Source organism: Erinaceus europaeus, chromosome 1, assembly GCF_950295315.1.
Source record: "Erinaceus europaeus chromosome 1, mEriEur2.1, whole genome shotgun sequence".
Taxonomy (NCBI): Eukaryota; Metazoa; Chordata; class Mammalia; order Eulipotyphla; family Erinaceidae; genus Erinaceus; species Erinaceus europaeus.
In genome coordinates this window covers 3213020-3221515 of record NC_080162.1, presented here as the reverse complement: position 1 = coordinate 3221515, position 8496 = coordinate 3213020, and the positions used below count along the sequence as shown (strand labels likewise).

General features: G+C 44.6%; 1 long non-coding RNA gene across 1 annotated transcript in view; it reads right to left on the bottom strand.

The window, feature by feature from the left end:
• Positions 1-1789: 1789 nt before the first annotated feature.
• Positions 1790-8496, bottom strand: part of LOC132537546 (uncharacterized) — a 174743-nt gene continuing 168036 nt past the window's right edge. The window contains exons 5-6 of the long non-coding RNA XR_009549020.1: positions 6861-6942; positions 1790-1948 (exon numbers count right to left, since the gene is read on the bottom strand). This is a non-coding gene — a long non-coding RNA (uncharacterized LOC132537546). The remainder of the gene's footprint in view (positions 1949-6860; positions 6943-8496) is intronic.

Genomic DNA, 8496 nt, shown 5'->3' with positions numbered 1-8496 from the left:
ATGTTTATGAGTTGGGAATAAACATCACTACTGTTCTCTAAAAGCTGTCATCTATCAACTGCTCTATTATGCGTTTACATTCGTTATTATTTCTTATGACAAAGACACCGACTTCTTAAGTGTACCAATTATGAACAATTAAGTTAATTAGTCGGCATTCATTACATTGCAGGTAAAAGAAATGGCACTTGAAGCAGCATAGGTAGGAGGGAAATGGGGCGGGCTCATTCTAAAAACCTCAGTATTGTGGTCCGGGAGGTGGCGCAGTGGATAAAGCATTGGGCTCTCAAGCGTGGGGTCCTGAGTTCAGTCCCTGGCAGCACATGTACCAGAGTGATGTCTGCTTCTTTCTCTCCTACCTTTCTCATTAATAAATAGATTTAAAATAAAAGGCCCTTGGCATTAATGGAGCTACCCAGGCAGCTAAGCTTCAGAAGGAGCTCAAATGAAGACAAAGATGGCCCTAGTGTCTAACTGGAAGTAAAGCAAAGAGTCCTCCATGTTTCCCAAACTAAGAATTGGTAACATAGTTTCATTCCAAAGACAATCTTTTTTTGTTGTTGTTCCTTCCTCCAGGGTTATTGCTGGGGGCTAAGTGCCTGCACCACAAATCCACTGCTCCTGGAGGCTCTTTTTTTCCCCTTTTGTTGCCCTAGTTGTTTTATCGTTGTTGTGGTTATTGATGTCATCATTGTTGGATAGGACAGAGAGAAATGGAGAGAGGAGGGGAAGACAGAGAGGAGTAGAGAAAGACAGACACCTGCAGACCTGCTTCACCGCCTGTGAAGTGACTCCCCTGCAGGTGGGAATCCGGGGTTTGAACCGGGATCCTTGGGCTTGGCGCCATGTGCGCTTAACCCACTGTGCTACTGCCCGACCCCCCAAATAGGGGGGTAGGATAATCTCCTACACCCACCTCTAATAAGTGCTGCTCCTGTTCTCTCTCTGTGATGGACATGACCACACTCCCAGCCTTTCCCTTTTCTGCCTCTGCTTAGGCTGCTTCGACACAAGTGGGGAAACGCACCAGGAGGCAGAATCAGAGACAGTCAACCCTCGGTGGGCATCGCACGGCTGCCAAGCTGAGACCCACTAAGCGCCCCCTGACAGGGACTAAAGCTGAGATCTCTACGGTGTTCTAAATGACAAGAACAAAAGTGATGCAGACACACGTTTATTATTGCCTTATTGTCTCGGTCTACTGCCAAGTGCATTATATATATATTTTTTGTTTTTATTGATTTATTGACTTTTTGTTGTCCTTGTTGTTTTATTGTTATAGTTATTACTGTTGTTATTGATGTCGTCATTGTTAGATAAGAACAGAGAAATGGAGAGAGGAGGGGAAGACAGAGAGGGGGAGAGAAAGACAGACACCTGCAGACCTGCTTCACCACCTGTGAATCGACCCCCCCGCAGGTGGGGAGCCCGGGGGCTCGAACTGGGATCCTTAAGCGGGTCCTTACGCTTGACGCCACCTGCGCTTAACCCGCTGCACTACCACCTGACTCCTGTGAATTATATTTTAAACTGATATTAATAATAACTCACTTAATGGGAAAACTATGTATCTAACCAAAGTATAGAAAGAGCTCTGAAGAGCACAAAAGAAAAAGAAAAAAAAAAAAAAAACCAGTGCTATTAAGGTAACTCTGTAGAGTGGCAAGATTGATGAACTTTCTGCCAGTAATATTTACACTTTTAAAATTATGTCTAGCTAGAGTAAATTTTCATAATTTTTAATGGTATTTATTTATTTTACCAGAGCACTGCTCAGCTCTAGTTGATGGTGGTGTAGGGGAATTGAAAAAAAGGGCTTTCAGCGGTAGGGAAGATAGCTTCCCCGGGCAGAGTGAATGCTTGACCGTGTATAAGGAGGCCCTGTGCTCAGTCCCGTCTGAGCATGGCGGAGTAGCAGTGCAGCCTGGCTCCCTGTCTCCGTCTCTCTCTAGAATAAGGACAAAGAACAAGTGGCTTGGGAGTGACAGAGCCTAAGCACATGAGGCAAGAGCGCTACAGAAAAGTAAACTTAAAAAGGCATTTTCACTCAAGGGCATTACATTTAAAAGGCATTTTCACTCAAGGGCATCCAGCGCCCGGGTCCAAATGTTCCGGTGTGCCCCGGCCTGGCCTGCTTTGGCAACCAACACAGGTCATTTCTCCTCAGAACTTCCTTGGAATTCAAGTCGGGATTCAGCTGTCAGTGAGTCCTCTACATCTGCTGTACAGTGAGAGTATGGCTGAGGGAGAGAGGACCACCAGACACGGGAGGGGTTGTAGGTGTAGGTGGGGCCGCACTTTGGGGTCTCTCTCTCTCTCTCACCACCATGTGAGCTATATGTCAGTTTTCAGTCCCCTTGCCTTCCTCTCTCTCCCTCTCCCTCTCTCTCTCTCTCTCTCTCTCTCTCTCTTTCCTAACATGTTTTTATGTCCAATAAAGTTTAATTTACCTGGTTAATTATGCTTTCCATCAGTTCTTTGTTGCAAAAAGGCCTTGGAGAACTCTCAGAATAGGAGGCAGAGACTCCCCCCCCCCATTCCTTTAACAGTATCCTATGTTCAGGCTTCACTAGCAACTCTCAAAGTGGGATAACCCTGTCTTTTTATTTAGTTGTTTTTTTTTACTGGAATCCTAGGACTGTGAACATAAAGTCCAGCTACAAAACTTACCCATCTGCAGGTAGCAGGGCTCTCTAGTCAAGGTTCACCTGCAGGGTGGGGGGGACCCGTTCTGGTCAGGTGTCAGTCTGAACATCTGCTCTGTGATGGCATTTCTCAGTTCATGTTCCTGTGCATCTATCTGCTTGATTTCCAAGTTGTCAACACACTTGTATTCAATGTAAGACAGGAAAACGTTTCTTAATCTGGAAACAACTTTTCCAGACTTCTACCCAGGAGTTTGAAACAGATAAGAATTACTTTTGTAATGATTTAAGTCCATCCCTGACTGGGCAAGAACTATAAACACCTATTGTTTTAGGAGGAAATAAGGGAAATAAATGTTCTAAAATGATGTAAGACTGTTTCTGGGAACTGACATAAATCAATGCTTTGAAATACCCAAGGTATTTTCTTAAAGGTTCAATAAAAAAACATGTTTTGAGAACTAGGTAGGAGCAATTTAAAATAATAAAAATAAAACACCACCATCACAATCTTCGCTGTTACTTAGCATTTTCTGGCTTCAATTGTTCTCTTCAAAAGGGCAACTAAGAAAATGAAAAAGATCTAAGATATCTAATCCAGCTTCCTATTCTCCCCCAATTTACTTCCTGAGGTTTTGATCAAGATCCTATGAACCTTAAACTGCCAGGGCTTTGTTTTGTTTTGCTTGGCTTGGCTTGGCTTTGCTTTGCTTTGCATCTCTCTCTCTCTCTCTCCAATTCACTTTCATTAAATTCTAATTTCTGAATCAAAAACATGGTCAGTCAGAAGTCACCCTGGCTGGTGTCTGGCATGAAGATAGGCAGAGTCAAGAAGTATAGGAAAGTGAGAGAAGGAAGCTCAAAGGGAAGTTAGCATTCAGACAGAGAGGTGAGGGGTGTCAGGGACCAGTTACAAAGTGAAGTTAACCACTGGGGGACTCCAGTCTGACTCTTAGAAAAATAGGTTTACAATTCTAAATCAGTCCTGACACTTATCTGCAATTCCAGAAGCTACAGAAGCATGATAACTTGTATAACCAAGCAGAGATTCAAAACCAAACCTTCCTTTATCAACCAAACCCAAACTCTTGCCGCCAAAGCGAATTGAGCGCTCACATTATAGTGCATAAGGTCCCAGGTTCAAGCCCCTGGTCCCCACCTGCAAGGTAAAGCTTCACAAGTGTTGAAGCAGGGTTGCAGGTGTCTCTCTGTCTATCCCCTCCTCCCCTCTCAATATCTCTCTGTCTCTATCCAATAATAAACAAAAATATTTTTTAAAAAAAGAAAGGGGGAGCCAGGTGGTGGTGCACCTGATTGAGACCACATGTTACAGTGCACAAGGACCCAGGTTCAAGCCCCTGGTCCCCATCTGCTAGGGGAGAGCTTCATGAGTGGTGAAGCAAGGCTGCAGGTGTCTCTCTGTGTCTCTCCCTGTCTATCACCTCCTTCCCTCTCAATTTCTGGCTGTCTCTATCCTATATATAAATAAAGATAATAAATTTTTTTTTTAAAGAATAGAAATATCTTCACAACAGGTAGCATACTCTCAGGGGAGCCAGCTAATATCCTCAAGATTATAACAAGAACCTTTGACAGGGCGGAGGGTAGATAGCATAATGGTTATGCAAACAGACTCTCATGCCTGAGGCTCCAAAGTCCCAGATTCAATTCTCTGCACCACCATAAGCCATAGCTGAACAGTGCTCTGGTAAAAAAAAAACAAAAATAAAACAAAACAAACAAACACCTTGACAAGCTAGTAGTGAAGCACAGTCATCATCAAAAATTGAATTATGTAGACATGCCATTAAAAGAAATAATAGTCAAAACAAAAATAATGGCTATAGACTCATTACTTCCGATTTACTGCATCTTGGTGTTATTTGCAACTCCTGTGACTGAGGCCAGCCAGGGTTAACTTTTAAAGAGAAAAGCAAGGGTTAACTTGGCAGTTCAAGCAAAATGCAGTTGGCAGCCACCTCCCCTGCCCCCAGCACACACAGGGCTCTCTCGGCTGGCACCCAAGTGACCTTGGTCAGTGGGAGGCCTTTAAGCTGCTCCTTCTGCCCTGGAGTATAACCCAAACAAGTTGTCCTCTCTGTACACACAAAAGGAAAAGTCCCCTGCTCAGCTTGTTGCTATGAGTTACTGTGGGATAGTTGGTAACTGTGTTAAGGGGCCAGCGCCCTTGTGCTGGGGCCAGGCTCTAGTGGACGCGAGTCCTTCTGGCTGGGTCTGCCGGCAGAATAAACCCCGCTTCCTGCATGCAGCCCTCAGGCTGTCCTGTCTCTCTGCCTGGGAATCCGATAACATGGCTGGTTGGTAGAAAACTATGGAATGGTGTCCTGCTGCACACCGTTTTACAAATCTGCCTGCAGAGTCTTGTACTGGCCACTTGAAACCCGTGGGGGATGTAGCATTTATGTCATGGAGATCAACAAAGCAGCAGCCTGGTGGTGGCTCACCTGGGTGAGAATACATGTCACAACGCTCAAGGACTTGGGTTCAAGCCCCCGATCCCTACCTGCTGGGGGAAAGCTTTGTGAATGATGAAGCAAAGCCGCAGGTCTCTCTCTCTCTCTCTCTCTCTCTCTCTCTGTCTGTCTCTCTCTCTCTCCTCTCTCTCTCTCTCCTCATTCCCTCTCAATTTCTTGCCATCTCTATCAAATAAATAAAGATAATAATAATAAAGATGTCAGCAAAGTATAAGCATAGCAACACTCCCCTTCTGTCAGGGGAGTTGACTCTTAGCCACTGCCTGAGATACTGAGCCTCTACTGAGAAGTCTCGTAAGACAAGCTAAAGGTTTGTGGATGGTGAATCACGATACAGACACAGGAACGTGCTTTTGGGGCCGTCCCCTAGCGCACCAGCTACAGCACAAGGTGCTACCAGATGGTTTCATTTCATGAGAGGTTGTATCAGACCCAACACAAATTGATCAGCTGAAATGGAAGCTCACTACGGACAAGCAGAGGAGCTACACTCAGACCTGGGAAGGTCTCGCTGGGAAATGCTGGCTCTTTTTTTGAGCTAACAATAATCGCAAACAGGAAAATGAGTGTCCTGTGTTCTTCTCCGCCTGTTTATTCCCACAGATTCCACCAGAGCAAGTCTGAGCACCATCCAGGAAACCAGCGTCAGCTGTCGGAACTGTCAGACAGTTAGCAGACAAGGGTGGCCTCCGGGGTGTGAAACATGACGTGTGACAGACACCGAAAAGGTGGATACAGAGCCCAGCGCTATTCACAGTCAGTGTCTTCACACTTATCTCCCTAGTGTCCCACACAAAGGAGCAAAGACATGGTGCCCACAGCACCAATAGGAAAAAGAATGTCGGCGTTTCACATTCAAGTGGAGTCCTTCCAAGGCTACAAAGAGAGGACGCGCCTTTGACTTGTGAGACAAAGTCAGCTGGATCACCAAACGGGCATTTCCCCGTTAAGACGACACACCCTGAACAGCACGTACATGCAGGAAAGCTGTGGATTTCTCTCTGTGCACGTGGGGGAGGGGGCACACAGCAGGGCCTTTGCATGCCAGTGAGTTCACTGTTGCCTTTTGGTTTTGTCTTTTCATTTACGGAAGGGGGTAAGGAAAAGGAGGACAACAGAGTCACTCCCCGTGGTATTCTGATTCGAACTTGAGCCACATGCAGGGGCCAGGGAGCAGCTGGTACCCTCCCGCCCCAGTCCTCATGTGGACTTGTAAGTCATGTCTGCATGACTTCTATCTAATACGATATAAACAGATGTTAACCACGCTGTTAGGTCACAGTGGAAGCAAAGATAATCGCTTGGGGATCTGACTATCTCCCGCAGTTTTTAGATTCACGATTTGCTTGAATCCACGGATATGGAAGCTAGGAGCCGTTTGCTGGCTGTCATCATCCAAATATCAGTACCAGTTTGACAAAAGGTTTGCACATTTACGTTTAAGATAATTTCTCTTTTATTTATTTATTTTTAAAATATCTTTTAGTTTGTGAGAGCGAGCACACCAGATCGTCACTCTGGCACATGTAACATGGCGCTCAAGCTTGGGACTTTCACTGAGAATCCAACACTTTCCCCCGCCATGCCTCCTCCCAGGCTGCTAAAGTTTCTCTCTTTTAAGCTTGGAAGAGATTCGATTACACCGTTTTCAAACACAGTGAGGGCTGTCCCTTCTGATGAAAAAAAAAAAAATCCAAAAAGTTAACAAGATTTTACTTACTAATTATTTTTTCAAAAGTCTTGTCATCTTGGCTTCTTACAAGTTACAGGACTCTCCCATTGCTCTAGCACATTCTCATTACCTGTCATAAAGGAAAACAAATTTCAGATTAATAATTAAGACCATTTCTTGGTTCTACGATATTAGTATTCTTTTAAAATATGGTTATATTATCTCTATTTATGCGATAGAGACAGCCAGAAATTGAGAAGGTAGGGGAGACAGAGAGGAAAAGAGAAAGACAGACACCTGAAGCCCTGCTTCACAACTTGCAAAGCTTTCTCCCCTACAGGTGGGGACCAGGGGCTCAAACCGGGGTCCTTGTGCACTATAACATGTGTGCTTAACCAGGTGTGCCACCCACCAGCCCCTATATTTGTATTCTGTATATCCAAAACAGAGAGAAAAATACGGTCATCTCTTCCTTTCCCTCCAGATGGGGGCTGAGGAGGGAGGAAGAGAGGGAAGAGAGAATAATACTGAAAATTACCTCAGGAGGAAGACAGAAAATCGTTAAGAGAAATATTTTGACGGCAGGAGTTTGGAGTTAAGAGCCCTTGAAGCACATGTCCTCATGTGTCAGGAAGAGATTTCTAATCTGTTTCCCCTAGGAGGAAGACGGGTTGGGTAACACAACTTCTACCCCTCCACACGCCCTCCTTAAGGAAAAGTGAGTGACCGGTTCACGTGGCCGGACTTCCTCACTGCGCTGAGTTAGGCGGTAAGGGCCCCTCCAGCCCAGCACTTGGTACCAGCTCACAGTCACACGGAAAGGCGAGCTGAATGCTGGCTGGCTAGCCCAGCTCTGTCTCCTGGCGGCTGAGGTCAGGTTGCACATTACAGCCACAGTGAGAGAGGGGGGCATGTGCGCTGGCTAGATATAACGTGAGAGGCCTGCTCGCTGGTTTTTTTTAAAGGCCTGTTGCTTTAGTATGACACACGGAGAATGAAAAAGGAGGAAAGGGACTAGGCCAGGGTGTTTCTGAATTCCGAATTCTGCTGACCAGTAATTAAAGGAAAAAAAAAAAATCTATGTCGATTCTCATTTCAGTCACTGCTCTATTCCTCAGGTGGCTTAAAATCTTACCTGAAAAAAATAATCAGGAACCCAAATCACTACCAACTACCAAAAGACTGAAAAGGTAGGAAAAAAATAAAATAAAATCGTGTACCTTCGAAGTCTTAGCTACTTTAGCTACTAGTAACCTCAAGAAAACTCCATTTCTCCCCCCCCTAGTTTTGACTTTTTCATTTCTGAAAGTACCAAATACTCCTTACTACAGTGTGGAGCGGTGAGCTTACTCATTGTTTTCATTAGTGATTTAACAAAGTACAAGCTAACAGGGGTACAACTCCACACGACTCCCACCACCTGAGTCCTGGATACCCAACCCCTCCAATGAAACTACAGCAGTTCTCCCAAGATTCTGGATATGGGTTAAGTATTATTTCTACAATTATCTGTCTATATTTGTGTGTGTATATATATATATATATATATATATATATATATATATATATATATTTGCCTTTTTAAATTTTTTCTTTATTGGGGGACTAATGGTTTACAGTCAATAGTAAAATGCAATAGTTTGTACATGTGTAACATGTCTCAGTTTTCCACATAACAAGTCAC